The sequence below is a fragment of the Camelus dromedarius genome, chromosome 2 (assembly GCF_036321535.1).
Source record: "Camelus dromedarius isolate mCamDro1 chromosome 2, mCamDro1.pat, whole genome shotgun sequence".
Classification (NCBI taxonomy): Eukaryota; Metazoa; Chordata; class Mammalia; order Artiodactyla; family Camelidae; genus Camelus; species Camelus dromedarius.
The window spans coordinates 25,333,072-25,359,649 of NC_087437.1; positions in this window are offsets into that span (position 1 = coordinate 25,333,072).

Sequence of the window (26,578 nt, forward strand, 5' to 3'; positions counted from 1 at the left end):
TTTATGCTAATTAAAATAATATTTTTATGTAGCTTATTCTAATTAATTTCAGAGTTACAGAATAGTAGTTTGCATATAAGAGGAAGAGATGTCATCAAACAATTGAGTAAGTCTTTACAGTTGAGCTTTCTTATTGTATTTCTTTAGAAAATTCAACTATTGGGTAAATTTTAATTCCCAGGAGTCCTGCAGCAAATTATCTGTATTATTAATATTTCGGTCTTTCACTGATGTCCCAACTTTATCTTAATGAATTTGAGTTTATAATTACAGTTTATTTCTATGTTGTTTCTTCATGTCAATTTATAATATCTAATCTTTCTATTGATATTTCTATTTGTACATTATTTGCAATTCATCACAGAAGTTGGTATTTCATTACCTGTATATGGGTTTGCGTTCAAATTAAGTCATTAAAATATGATGTGTGGCTCTAAGAATATGTGTAGCTCTTCTTAATTAAAATAAATATTTTTGTATGAAGTTACATAAGTCATCTAACTCCTTGAACTTTAAGAGGCATACAAGATACATACTATCACACTGAATAACTTTGGCATGACAACTGTGTTGAATTTAACCTTTGGATTTAAGATCTATTCCCATTATAATCCATATGTATTGAAATGTCAGCAAATGTTCATGATCAAAGAGATCATTATGTATATTACATTCACATTACACATTTATCTTTCAAATAGGTCATGCAGAAAGAAGGAATAATAACATGAATAAATAAAATCTATATGTGATGATATAAAATATTCATCTTTGCCAGTAGTTCCAGTCTCTATCTCACCAAATCCTCCCCCAAATTGTTAATAAGCAGCAAAATGGACAAACCCAAAGGTCATGTCCATGCCTTGCCCAAGCTCTAGAGGAAGTGCTAATGAGCACAAAATTAGCCAAAAGTTGGCAGCAGTTACAAGGAAGGGAAGCAGGGGGCCTGTGGACGATTTGCAAACTAATCAGCTTCTGAGTAATTGGAATTAGGCCACCATCATTTTAAACTTAGTTACATTCCAGTGTGTGATTTTCCCGTAAGCACCTTTGCTAAGTACTGCATGATATCTATTTCCAATCTTGCCATGCAAATATGTTCACCCATTATGCCTGAAAGATATCATAATGATTTAGCAAAAGCCAATGATGGAAAAATTTAAAAGCACACTTGTAGAGCACCTACTACGTGCCAGGATATATTCAAGGGTCTAAGGATACTGAGATGAACAAGATAAATTTTCTTTCTTCCTAACACTTATATTCCAGTGAAGACCTAAAATAAACAAGTAACTAAGTGGTCCCTTGCAGATCATTCTATTGTGGAGCAACATAATTGAAAATGGTGGTTATGGAATCCATGCTGAGTTGGCCAAGAAGAAAATGGAGGATGCATAAATACAAATGACAAATATACACCACTCAGTCCAGAAACTCGAGGTTTCTTATTCTAACCCTGTATCTGTGCAATATTTTCTCTACAACTTCTTCCAGACAAGTTACCCTTCTGACTGCAACTATTTTTTCCCTACTCTTATCTATCCTTACCTACTAAAGAAGTTTTTCTGAAATAGCATTTAAATATACAGTTGCCCTGCTCTGGAATCTACCACAAAAAGAATCAGCTTCTTAGTAGGCATAGCTTTCAACACCTTCTGTTTCTGGCCCAAAGTCCTACTCATCTTACTACCCAACACACACCTCAGGCTCATCAGGCAAGCCTTCTCATCTGCCTGGTCATTCCCACCTTGAGCTCTGCTTCTGAGTCCTGGTCTCTGTTTATTTCAACCCAACACATTTTTAGACACTCAGCTTGAGAACCACCTCCAGCCTTCCCTAACTTAGTTATGCAGCAGAAAGAACATAAGCTCTGGAGTCAAATTCCCAAAAGCTACTTAGCTTCTCTGATACTAATTTTCTCCTCTATAATATGAGTGAAATAATTCCTATCTTAGAGGGGTATTATGAAAAGAATACCGAGCTTACACAAATCTTCCCTTTAATTCCTTTTGCTTTATTGACCGAATGCTATTTTTCTTTCTTTCTTTCTTTTTTCTGATAATATTGATGATATTTGTCAATTCTGGCACCCAAGAAAATTTGCATGTTCTGTGAGGACATAAGCCATGTTTCTTGCTTCTTTTGTGTTCTCTGCTGTAGTTCTGGACACATTGAAGTGCTCAAGAAATATATGCTTCTAAATTAGTTAATCACATAGATGTCTATAAATAAATAAAAAAGGAAAAACTGAAGAACTAATGAATGCTTTGGATACAGCACAAAACTGTTTCAACATATGCACAACCAGCTAGACACGAAACCCAGCTATGACAAAACATAAAAAATAAGAGAAATTAAACAATTTAAGTGAAATAGAATATTCTACCAGAATTCTTTTTTAAAACACTGAACTCACAGACACAGAGAACAGATTGGTAGTTGCCAGGGGCAGGGGTGTGTAGGGTGGGAAAAATGGTTGAAGGTGATCAAAAGGTACAAACTTCCAGTTATAAGATAAGTAAGTCTTGGGGATGTAAGGTACAGTGTGGTGAAAACAGTTAACAATACTGTATGGTATATTTGAAAGCTGCTAATAATAGAAGAGATCTTAAAATTTCTCATCTCAAGGAAAAATATTTTAACTATGTGTGGTGACAGATATTAACTAATAGGTTCAATAAGCAGTAACTTAATAAACATTAGCTATTTTGCCATGCAATTATACTAATCCAATATGAATTCTCACATTTAACCACATGTATACAGAATATAGTTGCTAATGGTTTTTCTACAAAGGGTGGTTATCACCTCTACAATCATAACTCAAAAGTAGATATCAAAGCTGCCTATTTACATATTTAGAAAAAAATAACAAAGAGAAAAAGTACAGTTGTGTAAAATGTAGAATTTTCCACTTCCTAAAAGGTAAAGAATATTTAATGTTAAATAAAATATAAAAACATCCATTTTCCTAAATGAAAGTTAATTGTGAGATGAGCTACAGTGTCATTCTGCTGTGATGATCCAAATGTGTTTTCCATTTCATATTTAGTAATTAAACACAAAACACTGTCTGATGATATTTTGGCAATTTGATTCCAATAGTGCTTCAGAGAAGCCTGTGGATGAACTTAAAAGGCATGATCAGGGATCATGCCTGCACAGCATCAAAACCTAGTTTATGTAATCAGGGGATCTGTTTTGTCTCTAGGTAAAATTAGATATTGCTTGACTAATATTTGTTTATTTGATTATGAGACAAAATTTTATCTCATTATGCTTGAATTGTGTATATCAAAGAAGTATATATGCAGTGTACTCAGATTCATGAGAAATGTCCTACTTTCAGTGACTTCTTGATCCAAGCTCTCAGAACATTTCCCACCAAACTTTTAAGGCCCTCATAATCTTTTGTTTAAAATACTTATTTATAGAAAATTCAATATAGCATAGATATCAGCAGTTTCTATCTTGCAAATAATAGGACACGAGTTCAAATCCTGAAATTCCCATTTCAATTTATATTACTTGCAGGAAGTTACTTAACATCTTTAAACCTTGTTTTTTATCACTTATAAAATAAAGTTAATAACAGCACCTCACAGAGCTTTTGAAAGAATTAAATATTCAATATATATTTTTAACGGTTAAAATTAACTGCCTCCTGACCCCAAAGCTGCAAACCTTAAGGATGTGAACAGTGCTGGTTTTTATTTCAGCCCCTGTACCTGGAAGATTGCCTGATACATGATACAGATTTAATAAATATTTGTTGAATAAAAACAAATAAAATTTGGAGTTGAATACAAATACTAAGATATGCTTATACACTTGCAGTGTTCCATCCAAAATATATTGGGGAAAAAAAAAAAACCCTTTTCAGGATGCCATATTATCCCAAGTACTTGGTCAAGATGGAGAGAGAGAAAGCATTGATGAGATAATAGGTTCTGTTGTAATTTAACTTTGGACATTTGGACAAGATTACACTGAATTTCAAGTCTACTCATACAAATTTCAAATCTACTTACACAGATATGTAGAAACTCTCCTATGTTATTCTAATGAAACAAGTAATTAAATATATTGCCTTCAGAATTCATCCAGGGTGGTGAAGAAAATAAAATAATTTTTAAACTGTATGAGAGTGATTTATACGCTATATGAGAATTTTAAACTATATGAGAAAACAAACTGAGTTTTAAACTGTATGAGTTTTTTTAAACTATTTGAGGACAGAAGATGAGTATAAGCAGCAAATAAAACTATCTCAATGATTTATTTATTAAAAATTTTCACATGGATGAGTTATTGAGTTCTCAAGCTTTACCTGAGAAAGGACATACAATGTGAGTATTAAAATTTTAATTATCCCCTACACTACAAAGTAGAAATCATTTAACACATCATGTTCAAATTCCTTACCACTTATTCATTCAACAGAGATCTTTCTGTTGAGGCATTTTTGTAGACCCACCCTGTCTAAACAGTAGGCAGTAGCCATGTATCACTGTTTAATTTTACATTTACATTAAATAAAATTAAATACAATTTAAAATTTGGTTTCTTAGTCACACATTTCAATTGCCTGATAGCCACATGCAGCTAGTGGCTACCATACTGGACAGTGAAGAAAACATTCCTGCCACTGAAGAAAGTTCTGTAGCAAAAGCACTCTTCTAGACTGTTGCAGGACTTTGTAAGGGGGAGAGACCAGGTCCTTTAAGCCAAAAAACTGAAGACAGGAGATGATACATGAGCAAAAATCACTTTAGCATGAAACAGTTTTAATTTTACAAAACCAAGTGTCCTAGGAATACTGAGTATGGAGTGACCACAGAAGAACTGATGTTAAGATTTGAGTTTAATTTTGAAGATTGAGCAAGATCACACTTGCATCAGTTGCAGGGCTTTAAATTTCCCATTTCATATGAAAAACCTTAGAGCAGAGAGTCTACGAAAATGAAGATTTGTAATGCTGCTTGACTAAGTTTCTTCCTACTTCATAAATGGCTTTACAGTTTTCCTAGAAGCATTTAAGGTGAATTTATTTTCAACTTAAGAAAGTTGATATTCGGTAGTTTCCAAATAACTTATTTGTTGACTACTTGGGAAGTAACGCACTTCTATTTCAAACTCAAAATCGCTTTGTTGATATTTAACCTGGTTCAAGTTAAGAAAAAAACACTGAGTATAATTTGTTCAATGCAAAATTAACTTAGGATCAAAGCTATAGATTTAGCTTACAGAATTCTTTCCTGAGATAAAGCATTTATATAAAAAGTTACAAAAAATATTTTTGTTCTGACCAGCCATATCTTTATAGTGTTCTTTCTTTCTCTTTCTTAGAACATAAACACAGCTAATACATAAGGCTAAGAGTTTAAAATGACTGAGAAGCTATTATGCTGGCCTATTTTCCTCAGTAGCATTACTGACAAGCTCTCACTATGATGGCAAGGCCCTCCTTAGGTGTCCCACAGAGGTGTAATAACTTACCAACACAAGGTGGTGCTCTGTTCTTATGAAACAGCCAGTCTTTGATTTGTTTCTAGGAAGCAGAGGTCAAACAACCTTATTGCCTGACCAGTTTTGGGGAAGGTTTTCAAAACTGTTAATGTATAATTCTTACTTGAAAACCACATTGCAGCCATTTAACACTCTTAGAAAGCTATCCTAATCATCATTCCAACCACTGCGGGAGGATCCAATTTATCTCATTGTACTCAACAGTATTCATTCTGATGACAGTAGGCATTAGATCTCTGATTGCTTCTTTTCATTCTCTCTGTTTGTGATTCCTTTTGATCAGATAGTTCTTATGCTTTATCTTTGGGTTATCTCAAGCCTATTGTTTCTGTGAATTGATCAGAAAGTTTTCCAATGAAGTCATTCAGGTTGGCCTCCACCTGGTAAGAATGGCTTTGACCCTCCTTCTATCAATCACTAAATTAATTAATCACTGATTTTTTTCTGCTTCTTACATAAGTATGAACATACATAAGAGCCATATGATTACATATTTATATATTTACCCAGTGAAAAATCTCTACCTCTGCCTTCCTCTAGGGAAACCCTGACAGAATAATTTGAAAATGTGACACATGCAGAGCTAACCACGTTTAAAAATAATCCCCCTTGTTTTTGGAGAGGGGACAGGCAAATGCTGTATTCCATTTAACAATTTTTTTCTGCTGAAGAATAATTAGATACAGTTTCAAATCCCAGCATTTTCCTTTTTTCCTTTTCCTGCTTCCATAGTCACTAGACACTTAGATAAGTTCAAACAGAGATATATATCCCCAGAAAGAGCTAAAGGAATGATTATAACATTCCATAATTTCCCATATTCCAAATCTACTGCTGAAATGGAATCTATGACCCTAACCCACCAGGTAGGCAAATGTTTATTTTTAATATTCCTCAAGGATTCCAAGGATTTGATCTCAAAATAATTTCAATCCATATTATTCTAGTCTGAATCTTATGAAAATATTTATTCTGTTTACAAATGGTTAACATTTTTTCAAGAAATAAGACTGGGAAAAGTTGCATATTTTTCAAATGTTTTAAAATTGCAAAATAAATACACTCAAGAAAAAAAGATGAGAAATAGTTCTACTTGTTTGGCTCTATAATCACATCTCTAAAGAAAGTTTGCTGACGCCATGATAATGTCATAAGATCAGCTCTTCAAAGAACATACTGTTTGGTTACTATAGCATTTCTGTATTCGGATTAATTGGAAACGGAAATGTGGATAGCATTAGCTTTGAAATTAAATGAGCCCCCTAATGGAGAAGCTAATTACTGGATTCATTTTGACATTCTGTTTTACCAGTAAAACTTTAGGTTATTGAATTGAACAATATGTACTGAGGACTAGAAATGGAAATCAGGGCATCCGTGGACAGAGCAGAGTAGAACCGATGGCTCTTACTGACTCAGAACTGGTATTAGTTTTTTGTTAAAGAGGATTATTATTGTTAATATTGTCACCTTTATGGCAAAGGTTCTAATATGAAGAGCACTTGGAATTCTTAAAAAGCTTCCATTAGTCTATTCAATACCTTACTTCTGACTTCTATTAATGTATCTTTCCCACTGTGTGATTAGCTGGCTCCACCGGAAGCCATATGGGTTGGGAAGAATTAGGGAGGAAACCTATGTGCCTGAAAGACAGAATGGTAATTTATCTGGGTTTCAGTATAAAAATGTTTTTCTCCTTGAGGCTTCATTTTCTGAACAGAAATTTGTAGTGAACAAAGACCACATTCATAGTATTGTGCTCTTCAAGACACACACACACACACACACACACACCCCTAACCCCCACATACACAACCACAATAAAGATAGCAGGTGATGGTTTGGGGAAAATTCAGCTGCCCTTGTTATGCTATTTAAATAATGGAACATATAGCACTAATACCCATGACCATTTAAAAATCAAGTAGTAGTAATTATTACTTTACCAAAGTACTCAGGTTCTTAGGAACCAGAGAGAAATTTTTTAGCATCACATTAGATATGTAACTAATTCTTAAATAAGACTGATCTGATTTTGCAACTCTTTGGATCACTTTTGGTATGAAGGTCTAAGTAATGTCCCCAAATTCTGATTCAATAAATCAGTGTTTGGAAAATGCTAGCCTAGAAGGGTCTTTATGATTGAAAGCCAATAGTTGATGTTCCTGACAGAGCTTAGTGCTAAAGACACGGATTTTTGCAGCTACTCCATAATCATCCCAATACCTGCTTTCTCTCTACCTCCCATGGCCTAAATTGGGATAATCTCTAGAATTCTCTCCAAGAGGAGAAAATAAAACATCTGCTTAGCGTATACCAATCTTTATTCTATGCTTCTCTTTTTGGGTTCCCCACTATTCAGAGGGCTTCCAGCCATATACTAACCGTGTGCCAAAGGACACCATGTATTCCTTCTAAGATTCTTGAGTCATAATGAACCAATAAGACTTTCAATAAAGCACATGTCTCCCAGTGTTTAGATGAGTTAAATTTTTGTAAATTATGTGTCAAACACATTAATAGAAACCATACATTTTTCTGCTTTACTCCAAGTATTTTATATTGACATTCCATAACTGGAAAATTAGAAGTTGGCCAAGTGTCAACTTTTTAATCACAATAATATATAACAATTTAAAAAAAAATAACTCCTTTATTTTACCTATAAGAACTAGGTCTAGAGGAGTGAACTGTTTTTTTTTAAGATCCCATAGCGGAGAACTTTTGAGGTTTCAGGCCCAAGTAACAGAAAAACAGGAATTTTATCAAGATATAGACTCTGGCATTGGGGAGGTTTAAAAAAAAAAAAAGAAATAACAGGCATTCAGAATGGAAGGGAAGAAGTTAAAACGGTCACTGTTTGCAGATGACATGCTACTATGTGTAGAAAACCCTGAAGTCTCCACCAAAAACTGTTAGAACTAATAAATGAATTTAGTAAATTTGCAGGATGCAAGATTAATAAATGGAAATCTGTTGCATTTCTACACTGATACTGAACTACCATAAAGAGAAACCAAGAAAACAACCTCTTTTACAATCAAATCAAAAAGAATAAAATACCTAGGAATAAATTTAACAAAGGAGATGAAAGACCTATACTCTGAAGCTATTAAAACATTGATGAAGAAAATTGAAGAATATACAAATAAATGGAAAGATACACTGCACTTGTGGAGTGGAAGAACTAATATTGTTAAAATGTTTATGCTACCTTTGCAATCAGCAGATGTATTATAATCCCTATCAAAATACCCAGGACATTTTTTCACAGAACTATAATAATCCAAAAATTTGTATGAAACCACAAAAGACCCCAACTAGCCAAGCCATCTTGAGAAAAAAGAACGAAGCCAAAAGTATCATGCTCCCTGACTTCAGACTACACTACAAAGATACAGTAAGTAAACAGTATGACACTGGCACAAAAACAGACACATAAATCAATGGAATAGAATGGAGAGCCCAGAAATAAACCCACACACATATGGTCAATTAATCTATTACAAATGAGGCAAATATACAATGGGGAATATACAATGGGGAAAAGACAGCGTCCTCAATAAGCGGTGCTGGGAAAACTAAACAACTTCATGTAAAAGAATGAAACTAGAAAATTTTCTCACACCATACACAGAAATAAGTTCAAACTATATAAAGACCTAAATGTAAGACAAGAAACCATAAAACTCCTAGAAGAAAACATAGGCAGTACACTCTTTGACATCAGTCTTAGCAATATATATGTATTTTTTTTGTCTCCTGAAGCAAGGGAAACTAAAGCAAATATAAATAAATGGGAACTGATCACTTACAAGCTTCTTCACAGTGTAAGAAACAATCAACAAAATGAAAAGACAACCTACTGAATGGGAGGAGATATTTGCAAAAGATATTTTCAATAAAGAGTTAATATTCAAACAACCCAATTACAAAATGGGCAGAGGGCCTGAATAGGCATTTTTCTGAAGAAGACATACAGGTGGCTAACAGGCACATGGAAAGATGCTCAATATCAGTAATTATCAGGGAAATGCAAATCAAAACTACAGGAAATAACATCTCATACCTAACAGAATGGTTATCATCAAAAAGACAAGAAATAAATGTTGGCAAGGATGTAGAGAAAAGAGAATCCTCATGCACTGCTGGTGGTAATGTAAACTGGTGTAGCTGCTATAGAAAATAGTATGGAGGTTCCTCAAAAAGTTAGAAAGTCCACCATATGATCCAGCAATTCCACTCCTGGTTATTTATCCAGTGAAAATGAAAACACTAATTTGAAAAGTTACATGCACCCTGATGTTCCTATCAGCTTTATTTATAACAGTGAAGATATGGAAACAATCTAACTGTCCAGAATGAATGGATAAAGAAGATATGATATATTTGTATATATCTATATATTATCTATCTATCTATCTATCTATCTATCTATCTATCTATCTATCTATATCACACAATAGAATATTACTCAGCTGTTAAAAAAGAATGAAATGCTATTTGTGACATGGGTAATCTATATGTTTAGTGAAAAAAGTCAGACAAAGACAAATATTATATGTTTTCACTTACATGTGGAATCTGTAAGATGAAACAAATGAATAAATATAACAAAACAGAAACAGACTCTCAGATACAGAGTTTATTCTCTGTATTACCAGAGGGGAGAGTGGTGGAGAGAGTGGCAAAATAGGGGAAAAGGACTTGAGGTACAAACTGCTAGGTATAAAATAAATAAGTTATAAGGGTGTAATGTACAGCATAACACAAGGAAGATAGTATTTTATAGTAACTTTATATAGAGTATGTTCTATAAAAATATTGATTTACTATGTTGTACCCTTGAAACTAATATTATATATCAACTATAGTTAAACTTAAAAAAGAAGAAAATTACATCAATTTATTTTCCCACTAACAGTGTATCAAAGTGTCCATTGCCTCACATCCTCACCAGCACTATATATTTCTAAATTTTTGTAACTTTGGATGATTAATTTTATTTTTACAGAATTAAGTTGTTTCAATAATATTCACTTTTGATTACTAAGCAGTAGACATTGGATATTGTATTTCTTCTTCAATATTGCATTTTCATGTCATTTGCTCCTTTTGTTTCTGTTAGAATATCTGTCCTTTCCTTATTTGATTTTTAAAGGATCATTACATGTAAAAGATTTAATGTTTCACATTTAATTTAAAATAATTGAATCAAACAAATTCCATTTTTCATTTGTGAGGATTTCACCCTGCTTTCCACTCTGGAAGTCAAATGGGAAATAACATTTTCTCTCTCTATCCTCTGGCAAGCAGATCAGAGTCACCTGATCTAAAGCTGGCCAATCAGATGCTTTTACTGGCAACGATGAACCTAGAGAATATGATATCAAGACAGAGAGATAATTTGAGGAAGCTGTGGTAGAGTAAAAGTTCTAGAAGCTTCACAAAGACTACCTGGTGAGAAGATGTTATTCCTGTACAGGACTTCAGCTGTACCTGTTCTTCCTTGCTTCTGATTCAAAACTGCTTCTCAATCCCTCCTGTTGATTTTGTGAGCAACTTCTAAAATTACTTTTCTGCTTATGTCTTTTTCTGTTGTTTGTAACTAAGAATATTACTAATACAGATACTTTACAACACATATCTCTAGCAATGTTTTTATAATTTTTCATAATGTATTTCTCATATACTATCTTTTAATTTTTTTAGTCAAATATATCACTATTTACTCCATGTAGGCTATTACTTATGTATGTTTACAGGACTTTGAAATACCAAAATTATTAAAATATTGATCTAATATCTCTTCTAGTACTAGTATTATGTCTTTAATACATTTAAATTTTATGTTTATTGTAGGTATGACTTAGAGTTCTGTTTGTTTCATTTCGGTTTTCAAATACCCAGTTGCCTCTCACTTTTTTTTTTTAATAACCTCAACTTTGTTCAATGATTCAAAAAGCTACTTTTGTCAGATATTAATTCTGCTGGTGATTTACAGAGATTGTTCTACTTCATTGATTAGTCTATTCTTGAAGTCTCAATGTAGCTTAAGTTAGACTTTTATATTTGATAAGGTTATTGTCTTCATTACATGTTTTTTTCCAGAATTCTACTGGATATTTTTATCTACTTATTTTCCTAGATACATTTTACAAATTTTTCAAATAAAAAAATCTTTCTAATTTTGATTGTTATTGCATAAAATACTCAGCTTAATTTGAAGGAAATTCACAAATACCCCAAGAACAAGTAATATTTTTATATTTACTCATCTTCTTTTTACATTTCTCAGTAGAATTTTCTTTTCATGTATGTCCTACACATTTCTAGGTAAATATATGCATTTTGAATTAGATCTTTATTTAATTTCAAAACTGATTATTGTTAGCTTCCAAGGGATTTATTAGAGGTATTTATTATATTTATTTTGTATCAGTATATTTACTGAACTCACATTTTAATTCTAGTAGTTTGGTTTTCTTGGTATGCAATCATGTCATATACAAATAATCATAATTTAATATTCTTTCAATTCATATCTTTTTTCTTTGTGAGATTGGATAGCTCTTTATCATTTAAAAATTATAGTAATGAGAAAAAGAAATTTCATATCTTGTTTTATGTAATGTAAAGGTCATGTCCAACATTTTTTGTTTGTTTGCTTGCTTATTTATCTTTTGTTTCATATAGCATTAAATTTAATGCTTTTTTGGCAAAGGGTGGAGACTACTAATTTTAAGCATGATGTAGAGTCATATTATTAATAACATTAATAAGGAATTTGTAGGAGGTCACTTGTGGCTATGGGAGTTGGGGATTTTTTGTCTGTGTTTGCCTTTTCTCTGTATTTGCTGAAACTTCTCCAGCAGGCACCCACCCAGAAAAAATGGGGAGAAAGGAGGATTTCATGACCATTGGAAAGTACATTCCAATTTTAGATTGCATTCCTGCATTGCCATTTTGGCAGTACACTGGATAGGATACAAGATTTTCAGTCTAAGGCTTTTTGTTGATGATTCCCCTACTTTTATGTTATTGGTTCACTGTTGTAAAAAGTGGCTTCAAAATGATTGTTTTCATCTCTTCTGCATTCTTCTCCAGTCAAAGCAAACTTGGCAGGATCTTGGAAAATCTTCTTTCAGAAAAAGTATACCCAACATGCATATAATACACGTAGCAAATGACCATTCTCTTTCACAAGGTTTGCACAAGACAGGCAAAATATGGAATTTTACCAAGATCATGTCTTGAAAAACTGAGTCTGAACAATTTAACAAAGGTAGCACAGCAAGACTAATAACTGCTGATTCCCAAAGAATATCTTGCTGAAGATGCATTTTACAATGCCCAGATAGAGATTAAGCCTGAAACTATTCATTGGAATATGTAGGTTCTAGAAGAGTCTCCAAACGAGCTTTAGTTTGCCACTCACTTTAAGGAGTAGGAGGAGGTATATGGCCTACAGGGTAGAAAAATTACATATATATAAGCCTGTATTGTGTGTGTACATGTGCGTGGAAAGTGGGCACAGATGTTTCTTCCAATAAGTAAAATTCATTTAGACACTTAATCCCTCTGTAAAGAATTACCCAAACTCAATCATTTCCCTCTTCTACTGTATAAAATATAGCTGACTATAAGTACAAAAGACAGAAACTATCCAGGGATTAGAGCTAGAAGCCTAACAGGCAGTAGGGTTGGTTTAATCCCTGGGCTCTGTTCACTCTCCATGCTCTTCTAAAGTGGCTCAGCCCCTCCAGGAGCAGCTCGGAAGGGAAGACAATGATCCAAATGGCCAACGACTGTTGTGCACCATTTTCTACAAAGGTAGTTAACTTTGAGGGCTCTGGAGATAGTGTGAAGGCACAGATACACATCTGACTTTAGTTTGCCTGTTTGGATTTTTTTTTTTTTTGTCTTTATGTTTAAGAACCACAATAAATGTCAGGAACTTGATATATAGCAATCTATATATAAAGGCAATGACTGGCAAAAAGTGTTATTTGTTTATTTGTCTTCCCCGGGGAAGTTGATTCAAAAAAAAACTTCCAAGAAAAACAATGAGACACGGTCAGATCCTCTCCCTTCCAGTTCTCTCACCAGATACGGAAAGCTACTGATCTGCAGCGGAAGAAGGAGCTTCCATTTTTCCTATGAGGACCCCTAATCAGGGCATTTTGGGGGATTTGATGGAATTTTCTCCACTTATTTCTCCTAACAGTGCACTGATATCTTGAGAAAAGAATTTAAGTATCAGTTCTCAAAGCCATCTTTGAATTTGTTGAGTATCTGGGAAAAAACTGCTTTAAAGTTTAATAGGAAATAGTTGCCAATATTCCCTATTTCATTGCTGATGATATTTTATTCCCCCAATTCTTCTTTTCATCATTTGGACAGATTCTAGGAGTAGGGAAAGGGAGTTCTAAGGCAATACCTTTGGCTTCATCTTTTTGAAAAGTTTAATTTAGTTTTTCATATATGTTTTGTTCACCATTTTGATTATCTAACGCAGTCATTTTCTAAGAACTAAACTGTGGTCAGGAAAGCAAACGTCAGATGAGCTCTGTTTTCTTTTGGAAAAAAAGAAAAATATCTAGGTATTTCATGGTAAATAATTGCAACTAAGAGTAATGAGGTAATTAGAACCCATATTATCACAAGCCAAAGATTTTTTAGAGATAATGGACATTGTACAAGGATGCAATCTGCCTCTTTCATTGAAAATCAATTCTGTATCTTACTTCTAAAGATCATGTGGTAGCAGCACTGGCAGATTGAGGATTGTTTCCAATGAGGAAACCTGGTGAGGAAATTGTTCCGCTGTGAATGGTAACAAATTAAAACCACAAATTAACATGAATCCACAGGAAATATTGAATATCACTATAACTTCGTCATTTAGCTAGAGGTACTCCAAATTACAATGGATTTACAACAGTAGAAATAGGACTATAACCACTGCTACACTTCTTGTCTTTTCACTACTAGAAGTAAAAAATGGAGAAATTGGCTTCTGTAATATTTCCACATAAGATGAACTACCCCATAAGTTCATTTGTAAAAGGAATTTTCATCTATTTAAACAAAACCTCGTCTTTCAAAGAAACGGCTTTTCATGAAATATCACATTTACAAAAACATTACACAGTGTTGTTTTAAATATGGGTCCTTTACTTTTTTGGCTACCACATTTCATTCATCTCACACACACACCATTATTTCACTATAGGAATGGTTGTCCATTTTTGCAATGATAAATATTGAAGTTCGTAAGGCACATCTTGTATTTTTTCTAGTATATTTACAATTATGAAAAAATATTTTGGCACAAAATTGCAGCGTGTTTGATAGATGTATGTGCTATATTATAACATGAATTTTCTCTTAAACTAAGGCTTTTTACTTTGCTTTCCAACCTAAAAACAAATGAGCACCAACATATTTAATAGAAATGCTTCTTTCATAGCTGCATATCTTATATAACAGCAAGACTCAAAAACATATGCCAGTGCAATTTATTTCTCTAACCAAACGGGTACTTGCTATATGCTTTCATACCTCTAAATATGTGTGTGTGTGTGTGCGTGTATACATATAGCTCTCTTGCTTTGTACACACCGTTCTCTTTTCTTAATGTTTTCTGACCATTCCATCAGTTAGTTAAAGTCTTATCAGTTTAGAATTCTCTAACTTTAGTCACTAATTATCCTACTTTTCCTGTGTACTCAGCCATTACTCTGCCTGTCTGCTATTCTACTTTATATAAATACATGCATAAATAAATACATATGTATGTATATCCCTCTATAATTATAGCTAATGATTTAACTTTTGTTTTGGCTATGCGTGGAACTAAAGATTATATCATTATTAGTGTCCACAGCATTTGTTTTACATTTTCATTATCAAAGTTAATTATTTGTTTAAGTAAGAAGTTCTCTTGAATTACAGGACTTGGGTAAAGGCAAGTGGTTAGTATTTCACAAGTCTTAACATTTCACACCAGGAAGCCATGTTAACACCTTTGATCTAGGTAGAAGGCCTTAATTAAAATAAATGTATTACAATAGAAGTGTTCACAAAGCACAATTAATGAATCTGCTAATTGGCTTTTACTTTATTGTACATACAGCAGCATTAGTTCTGCATTTGTAAAACAGAGTTCTTAAGGTCAGGGAACCTATCTTACTTTTAAAAAGCCAAAATGCCTAGTGCAGTTTCTAACATATAGAAGGCATTCTTCCAGAGTGATTAAATAAAACTTTAATGAATCTGTAGCATAAATATGAAGATCTGTCTTGTTTTCCTTCCTAGAATATGAGCTTCTTAATGATCATGCTTTCTACTTCTTGTTGCCCATACTATAGGGCTCACTTCCAATAAACCACAGTCTTTTCATATAAAATAAAATAAATTCTAATCACACTTAGGTACATTTTAAACTGGGATCTTTAAAAGAAAAAATAAGTCAAATAGAAAAAAACAAAGATATATACTCAAAAACTAAAATCTTGATATAATACAATTTAAATAGCTCAGATTGAGGAATAATATAAAACTGTACTTCACAGTATAAAATTCTCATGTGGTGTATTATTTCTTGTTCATTTCATGTCTTAGAGTGAAGGAGTTAAAAATCAGTCACCATTACTATTAAGACAAAATAGAAATAAAGTCATAACTTATAATCAGAGACTTTAGGAGAAGTTCAAACAAGCAATTTTGAGAATTCAAGAGAAACCTGGATTTCCCCTTTTTTTTTTAACTTAAGCTTTCCAAACAGATCACTGAGGTTGCTCCATGCTTAGGATTTTTATAGTGGGGTTAATGTTATACTATTGAAACTAGATATTTAAATTATTTACTAAAATATCACTTATTTGGATGTTGATGGGACAAAGGATTTCTATTTTCCAAAAAAAAAGGCAATCTTTAAATCTGTTAAACTGCATCTGGAAAATGTGATTTTACCAAGATTAGAACCCATCTGACCTTTTTGAACTGATTTTAAATCTTTGGGGAGTTGCATTTGTTTATCCTTAGAAAAATATGACTTCCTGTTTAGGAAGAAACCTTCTAAAAAGCCAAAAGGTTCCTTCGAGATCAGGTAGTGCTATATGAACTTTTTCTGGAGTTGTGCATGAATTAATTGTAAACATGTCGATTTTATTTCCTCTAAAAAGACAAACTGTTTTCTAATTTTTTAATAAGGGAAAATACTGGCAAAAAGCCTTTCAAATTTGCTACCTATAACACTCTGAAAAAAAAATTTTAGAAATAAAACACATATGTCGACTATACTTGAAAACAGAATGTGTTTTACCTTGAGTAATTGTGTGCTCAAACTATAATCATATATTAAGATTACCCAGATTTTTTTATAGCCCTACATTTATGGTGAATTCTCTAGGCTTGAGGCATTTGAAAATTCAAAACTCTGAGTTTCTACTTTTTTCCAGTAACCTGAAAGAGCTGTGTCATGCTGTAATTATTAGTTCTGTTCGGCACAAATGTAAGTCAGGAAACAAATCCCTGGTATCTACATCTTAATGTAGCTTTGTGCTTTTTCTACTCATCTTGTGATAGTAGCACTCATTTACTCATGGAGTAAAATACTTTGTCCTTTAAGAAAAGTGTCCGTGAAGAAAGAAAAAAGGGTCAGTTAAAAAAAATAATGAAAAAGCAATTAAATTGTTATAGGAGAAAACGCACAGGAAACACATGACTCTTGATAAAGGGAGTTGAAAAAGCTGGGAACCTAAACAAATATTTCCACTTTTGCAAGTTTGGAAACAGATGTTCTAAGGAAGAACTGCTCTTCAAAGCCCGGGGACGACTTTTACTCAATACCTTCACTGCAAGCAACTAAGTGACGTTGAAATTTCAAAACAGAAGAGATTAATTTAAAATACATTTAAAATGGCTCCATTTACCATGAGAGAATAACACTAAAAATAACAGTTATTTACTGTTTACTGTGTCCCCACTGTGTTAGTACTTCAGGTCATCCACACAACAACCCATTATTTCCCTCATTATAAACCCGGGAATAAGGAGGTTCAAAGAGGTTACAGAGCATCCTCAGAAAGGTTAAGATCATCTGAGCTCATCAGCCAAGTCTGCTGAGCTTTATTCTAGTGTTTGTGAGCTTTAGTGTAAAAAATATAGATTTTTTATGTCTTGATTTTTTATATATATTGAGACACTGATTGCATCTGACTGAGCTTATCTACTAGGTTCCGTGTAAAATATATTTAAAATGGACAGAAGGTTTCATATTATTACTGAGTAGATGGTACGTTAAGTGAATGGGTTTTGGAAACTTGAATGTCTGAGATCAAACCCTGGGTTGACCTCATTCTGACTAGGACATTCTGGACATGTTCCTTATAATCTGTGGCCTCACTTCTCAATTGTGAGATGTGGATAGTGGTGGTACATGACTCAGAGCATAGACATGCGTTAAACACTTAAAACAGTGCCTGGCAGAGGGGGCGCTGTTCTGTTAGCTATTATTACATACAGCATATTCCAAGCCCATTGTAACATCTGATGTCAAATTCTTTGTAATCGTTTTCCTCATTCTCCCTAGAATTTAGTCAATATGGTCAGATATAATAATCAATAAATTAATAAGTATTCTACTGGGGACTTTAGACAGCAAAATGTGTTTTTTAAAGTGTTAGATACTGACTACCTACTTGCTGTAAATGTTTTCACTGTTTATAGTAATATTTATTTTTCAAATTTGTCATGAGATATGTGAAAATAAGCTTTAACTAAATGCCATTAATAGGTTTGTGTGAATATAATTATAATATAATATTCAGTCTGAGAAGAACTGGAAACAAATCTTCAAGTTCCACAGAGGAAGAATTACTCCATGTGATACAGTCTGAATTAAGCAATTTGAATTCTTTTTAAATTGGCATTTAACTAGTAGACAGAAAGACAAGGAAGCTGAGTCAACCTCGAAACATCCTGTATTTCACAGCAATGGTGTTGTGATCCTTCAAGTAAAGGGAGATCAGTTTGATGCCATTCTGAGCTCATTGTGCATTGCAGCATAAAAGGAAGAGGTGGGTGGTGGCAGGGCTGAGCTAGGAGCCTACTGGAAAGAGACGCGGCAGGAGGCGAGAGGAGCAGTTAGACAGATGGGTGGATGAAAAGACTGGGGTGCACAGAGAGGTGTTCAATGATGACGCAGATAAGAAGGGGGAAAAGGTTATGATATGACCCAATTACCACAAATAACCAAAGAAATAATAACTTTGAGAATAGAATGCAAAAGGAAAGATGAGAGGCTCATTGAGATCTTTTCTGGAATTCCTTTTGCAGCCCTCCTCAGATTAAGTCACCCATCTATAATTATCTCACTTGATCTCACAACTCTTCACTTGTGTTCACATATCTCAGTACAAACAAATAAAGCTACATAGCAATATAATTTTTGTTTCTTTTTCATTGGATTACAAATTTTATAAAGTGCTAAAACTGTATCTTCTACTTCAATATTTCTCCATGCTGACATGAGTTTTCAAATATTGATCAGAATTTTTTTCATCATTGTGGGTTGGATTCAAAGATAAAGAGAAGTTATTTGGAATTTGGATATTGATAAAAATATCTGCATATTTCAGAGACTGCCTTTCATTGTTCATAAGAGATAATCATATTTTAATTATTATGTATCATATATAATTACTATCAATAGAACACCAACTTCAGTCATTTAATAAATGACTCCAATCAAACATCTTTCACCTAAATATTTGCTAATTAATTACTTGATATGTATTCTTAAACACCCTGCATATATGATAAATGCTCTGACAAGGTACTTATGACTTAAGTTTAAGATTCAACTTTTATTTTCTGTATTTAAAATTTTTGTAATACAAAGGGAACACGAATAGATGAACACATTCTCAAAAACCCTATACAATCAATAACTGCATAACTAAACCTCCCTATCTAGTTCCTATACTTATTGCTGCATTTATCATGTCATATAATTGGTTACTGTTTCGTGTGTTTGTTTCCCATACTAGACAAGGACAACTGATTTTATTATTTGCAATATACATAGTACAGGGCCTAGCACAAAAAAAATTGGTGAAGGAAAGAAAGAAGGAGAGGAGGGGAAGAGAGGGAACAGAAGGGAAAGGAAGGAGGAAGAAAAAAGGAAGGAAGTCAGATATATGTAAATAAGAGAAAATGAATGGTGTTATACAACTTGCTCCCATATTCTATTTAAGCAATAATTTTGTGGGACAGGGTTCCATTTGATTTAGTGTCCTATGAGGGGTCAAACAAACACAAAAATAGTGTCTTACATGTATACAGCCTCATAATTTAGATAAATCTTTTATATGCCTAATTTGTTTGATCTTCACAGTAACTCCATGAAACAAACCATTTCCTGTCCTCTGTTACAAAAGAAGTTGAAGTTCAGAGAGTTTAAATAACTTTCCCAAGTGCACCCAGATAATAAATGGCAGAGTTAGAATCAAACTAAAATATTCTAAGTACACCAGCCTCTCAGGGACATAGTTTAAGTTGCTTTTTTTTTTTTCCAAGTTAATTGCACACAACATTATGAATTCCTCAAGAAGAGGCCTAAAGTTTGTTTTATACATACCAAGGAATAATAATAACAACAACAGCAATATAGCTAACATATATTGACTGCTTGCTACTTGAGGATACTGTTCTATGAGTTTATGTGTATTTGCTTGTTTAATCTTGACAATAGCCCTATGAAAAAATGTACTATTATGCTTATTCTATATATGAGAAAAATGAGGTGCTGAAGGGTGAAGTGACTTATCTAAGGTAAAAGAGTATAGCTGAGATCTAGCTGTTGTTGCCTAACATTAAAATGTCTCTGTCCTTCATATAGCATAAATATAAACTTAAAACAACAGAAATCACAGGTACTCATAATCCAGTCTGGAAACTTTACTCCAGTCTCTGAAGCCAGTTAGCTGTTTTTTGTTTTTGTTTTTGTTTTTTTGGAAAAGCACTAAGCTTGTTTTGTATCCACTTCTTTCCCATAAAATGAAGTAAAGACCATGATGCCCAGGCTAACTGAGTTCCGAAAACCTAGGAGGAAAACCCGCACACAAGCTTCACAGCACCGCAGCAGTAGAACAGAAAAGAAGAAACCAGACTGGAAAAGTCAGTGCGTCGATTAGGAAAATGATGAGTCCAGAGAAGGGTAAGTATTAAAAAATAAAATATATATTCTACAATGATTTTAATGTTCAATATTTATCCTAGAATAACTGTCTACAGCCCTCTAGGGTAAATCACTTTTAAGAATGTATTTATGATACTTTTTTTCAACCCTGAATGACTCCAGAACTTTGAAGATGGGCTCAGACCAGAGAGCAGTTCACAACTGTCAAGTGTCACAAAGAGGTGGAGGTCCACATGACTCTCAGATATCCTTCTGAACTGGCTCCTTTGCAACCCACCCCACTGTCAGTATTTGAAGCTCCATGAAGGGCAGACTCTCCAAGACTGCTTTTCTGCATTGACTTCTGAAACACTGAATTACCTTGATTTTCTTCTTCCCTTTCAACTCCTCTGCTTCTTGTTCTGATTTCTCAGTTTTTAATCTTGTTTTTTAAACATGAGAACCTTCTAAGGTTTAGTTCTTGATCCTTTGTCCTTCTTTTTGCTTAACTGTCCCTTGGGAAACTTGCACAATCTAAATGACTAACTAGAATTTATGAGATTATAAGCCAGACTTCCCCCTGCCTATTAGTCCATTTCAGCTGGATGTCCCGACATCACTCAAGTTAAAAAAGTATAAACTCGAAAATGATGAAATTTTTCCCAAACCAGTGTTGTATCTGGAATACCCTACATGGTTCTGAAACTTGTCATATATATATATTTTACTTTATATATATTTTTTATATATATATAATAAAAATCAATGAATGAAACAACAAATACATGATTTTTTATGTTGTATTCTATCTAAATAATTATTTCCAAATCTTTTGAATGAAGAGCCTTGAAGAAAGAACTGATCTAATATCAAAGTTTTTTAAATGTTAAAGATTTTTAAAATATTAAATACAGAAGGAGAATAATTGTAAGAGCAGTTTGCACTGCCCCTCCTGAGCTCTGTCTTTTCTATATCTATACTGACAGTCAAATACAAGGGGGAAGAAGGCATATCCTATTAGTCAAAAAATACTTTTGGAACACAGATATAAATGTGTATTTATATCATATCTATCCGTATATTGTATCTATATATACATATATATCTTTGTGTCACAATTTTTCTCTCTCTCAATCTTGCTAGATTATCCCAACTATTGAAGTTTAAGTGATGGACATTATAAAATACAGTTTGAATAGTGCTCCCTGACTTCACTCTTGTCAAAGTGCTGACATCAGCTTGAGCTCTGAACCCTGAAACTCCTGAGAGCATTCTAGAGTTGAAAAGCACACTGGGCATTGGGTATCAGTTCTTGACAGGCCACAGGTGAGCTTGCTGACTTTTCTCAGGCTACTAAATTCTACACGTTTCATTGTCCTTATCTGCAAACTGGGGTGTTGGGCAAAACAAGTCCTCGTGAACTTACGAATTCTACAATGACGCGCTTCTCAATCTGGTTTTCAGACTAGCCTCACTCAAATAGAGCAGTGAGTGAATAAAAGAAGTAAAAAGCCGATTCAAAAAGCATATTTTAAGAGCTTAAACTGTGAATTATAATTATAAAGGTATTTAGTGCCCCACCAGAAGAGACTTCAGAAACATCAGGTGAAATACATCGTTATCTGTAGACTTTGAGATTGGCTTCAGCTACTTTTAGAACTGTTCTTGAGTCCTCAGTAGGGGGAAAGTACTTTTGTATATTTTAAAATTTGTCATCAACTTGAGGATATATTCAATTAAGGTGTCATGTCTCATCTCAAGTGGAAAAACAAAGGTAAAAAGCCTAGCGGTACAATAGCATTTAACAGCTGATAATAGTGTTTCTGCCTGATTTGGTGTAATTACCCGGACTGAACACGCTCAGCTTCAGAATCATAGGCAACCTTTAATTATCTGTTCCCTATCCTGAAGTGTATATATTTTTCGTGAGCTTTTAGGGTTAGGAGTCAAAAGAAAGTACAGCAGTTTGTTTTATTTAAACTTTAGTTTGTGGTATATTTCACAAGACTTGTGGGCAACAAGTAATTTATAATACAGTACCACTAACTTTAGCCAGTATTAGATAAGAAGGAAATATGCCAGTTTAACTCACCAACTCTATGGGACTTCAATGATGTCTGCAAATGAGAATTTTTTCTTAAATATCAGACTGTTAGAACATTCTTCATCTTCATTTTACCTGTAAATAAAAGCAATTATTATAAAAATCTGATGATATACTAATGGGATGAGAAGAAACATATTTCCTCCTCTCCCACCCACCTGTGGGTATGAGATATTGAAAGAGAAAGACACACACACACAAAATTAAGAAGTTCTGTTGTATGCATTCTGTTGCATGAATGCCATCCCTTTTGGCATTTTCTCTAAACAGTATAGTAAAACTTTCAATTGCTGCTCAATTATTTTAAATGCCAAGATTAATATTTCATTGACTGCAACAATGAACCAAGACATGGTCACTTGGCTTTAGACAAATAATGCCAAACTTTGAGGTTTCACTGGCATCACTGGATCTTCTGTGACAGCAAATCCGAAAACAATGGTATAAGCTTCAATTCAGAGTCTCCGAGTACAGCGGTGCAGGTCATGCTTTACACAAAGGCACCTTGCTAATAAGGAAACCCGATTTCTGCCTGAGTTTAGCTCTTCAAGTCGTGGGGTGTGGCACGAAGCTTCCCCGAGATCCCACTCTACAACGCACAGAGAAGGCGACAACCCCTAATGTGCGCTAAGGAGCTGTCTACAAAGCAAAGGGCCTTAATTCTGTTTTTTCTCTAGCATAATATTCTAAAATTTTTATTAAATTATATGCTGTATTGGAAAAGGCATGGTGTCCTATTTGTTTTTGTTTCCCCATCATTTAGCACAGTGTCAGGTTCTTTGTTTGTTTGTTTGTTTTTTATTAGTAGAACCTGGAGACCATGAAGTAATGAACTTAAGTTCAAAGCCAAGTCTTTGAACCACTACAGGGCATGCCACTTACATGGAAGGCTATGGAAATGGCACCCCCTGGAGTTGTTCAACACAATCATATAACCGTAGATGGACTCTTAACTTTATAGTGGTGTACAGTGGCATATATTTTAAGAATAAGTATAGTAATTAACAGCAGATAATGCACTTTTTAGCACAATATCTTACAATAGTGTATTTATTCTTCACAGGTAGCAAGTAAAGATTTTTATCACCACTTTTTATATGAATTAACTGAGACTTGGAGAATTAAAATTACTTCTTGCCTAAGATTACACAGCCAGTATTTTTCAGAGCCAAAATTCAAATGCAGGTTAGTGTGATGCCAAGGTATACAAGATTATAAACTATCCTCTTTTAAATAAATATTTGAAAGAATTTTATAGAGCAACAGGGTCTACATAATGATTGAGTCCCCTGGGAATCAATCTGTCATGACAATTATTCCATCAGTACCAGCAGGGCATTTACGTAATCTTTCAATTAGTAAAATAACATGTCATACTAAATTGTAACAAATAAAAATGCACACCAGCATATCTTGACTATGACTTTTGTTGGAAAAAAATAAAGTTTTGGAGTATTCATTAAAGTTAGTTTTTAATCTGAAGCCAAAACAAACAAAACAAATGACCACCTAAGGTCTATCTGAGTCTGCTTGGTAGATACTCAGTTAGATTAGGACACCAAAAGTGGTGAAATATACAAGAGTGTCTGTTATTATTTTTTATTTTACTACTGACTATAATATTTTTAAGATACCTCTTTCACATTATTCCATTTGATCCCATTTTATAGAAAGAAAAGATGTAGAGAAGATCAGTTACTTCTAAAAGGTGATGGTGCTACTAAGAAGAAATTATTATCAAGACTTGGACACTGGTCTTCTGACTCTAAGTAAAGAACAATGTCTATTTCATTGAGAATATTTTTGGCTGCTACTGACCACTGAGCAGGCTGGGAGAATAAAATATGTTTTCTGATACAGGCTGTATTTTATTAGCAAAGATGCCTACCAGGAGTTGGGCAATTTCGTCTCTTTAGATTTGGCTGGAAATCTTACACTGATCAAAGCAAAGCAAATGTTATTAAGTTATCTTGCTAACTTTTCATGTCCAGTGAGGCAGTGGAAGTAACAAAGGTTACATCTGCTCCAGAATTAATTATTATCAAAATAATTTATTGATGAATTAGAGTGGCAGGAAGCTTAGAAGAAAAAAATAGCCTGTCACTTTAGTCAAGGAAGAGAACCCAAGACCTGGTCTCACATGCATCTTGGACTTAAGAAAAATTGATTTCCAGAAATGTAGGGGATGGGAAGAATTACTGTTATTATCAAATATACTGAAAGACAAGATATTTCAGTTAGAGAGAAAAAGGTAATAGCTGTGTACCATCCTAATAAGGATAAAACACAGGGGAAGAAGGCATTCTTTTTCTTTTTTTTTAATAAAAATTGTATATATTTAAGGTCTGCAAATGATGATTTGATATACATATACACAGTGAAATAATCACTATAGTCAAGCTAATTATCTCTTCACATAATTACCATTTTTTGAGTGTCTGAGGAGAGCACCTGGAATCTACTCTCTTATTAAATTTCCAGTATTCAATACAGTATTATTAACTGTAGTCATCATGCTGTACATCAGATCTTTAGATTTATTCATCCTATGTCACCGCATCTTTATACCCTTTGACCAATATTGCTCCATTTCCCCCACCTCCCCCGATAATCATCATTCTACTTTCTGTCTCAAAAACAACATAAAGGCTATTTACAAGTATGCTTAACACTTTCAGAAAAAGGAGGAGGAAAAGAACGTTCCCCAGGATTGGAAGAAGGTGATGTAATATTATTAATTCTATCAGTATTGCACAGTCATACATGTGCACTGATGGAATTAGGATACATCTGGGTGTGATAGAAAATAAGCACTACTTCTGAATGCTATTTTGTTTCTGGCTTTTTTTATTAAGAAGAATGACCTTAAAACAAAACCCGGCACAGTCAACTGGATTAATAGGAAACAGAATTTCAAATTAAGTTAAGGCTAATGAGCCAGAATTATAACCTGATGTGAATACAAACTTTATATTTAAATAGTGATACTTCTACCTAAGACTTGTGAAGCCTTCAATACTCCTTAGGTTCCCTGTTCAGCAGCCCCTTCTATAAAGTGAATGGCATCAGCCCCATGATACTATAAGGAAAAAATGAATATTTAGGAGGCAAACATCTGATGTGTAGACCTTGTACACACACAACACTCAATTCCTTTAACTATTATTGTTACAAGACAAAGTCTTAGAAAGCAAAATCTATATCTAGTTATTACAGTTCCATCCCCAGCGTTGAGCCCAAACACTTCAGGTTTACATAAATATTTGGTGAACAAACAAGCAAAGAAAAAGTCAAAATAATACAAGAGCATTGGGCTGTTTTAAACAACTTTAAGATCCTGGGTTCTAACTAATTGCACCCCAGGAAACAAAATCTACACACAAAATCATGGCGCCATCTGTTAGTAATTACTGAACTGTGACAAATATGACAAATTCCAGAAATATGGAATAAGGAAATACTTCAAATTTTTAACATGAAAAAAAGATAGATTCCAGAAACTACTAACTAGCAATTTAGAGGTTGATTCACAGCATAATTCTAGAATGAAGAGTTGAACACCAGGCTGTGAGCACTTCAGGAAATTTTGTTAGCTAAAGGAAGCCAAAAAGTGGAGGCAATCAAAAGAAATATTATATAATTGAATTTTAGTTAAAAAAAAAGTGATACTGTCTCAAGATAGCTTTACAAACACAAGGAAAACTTAGGCAGGACAACAGAAGTAATAGAGATTCATGGGTGCTTGAATAACAGTAAGC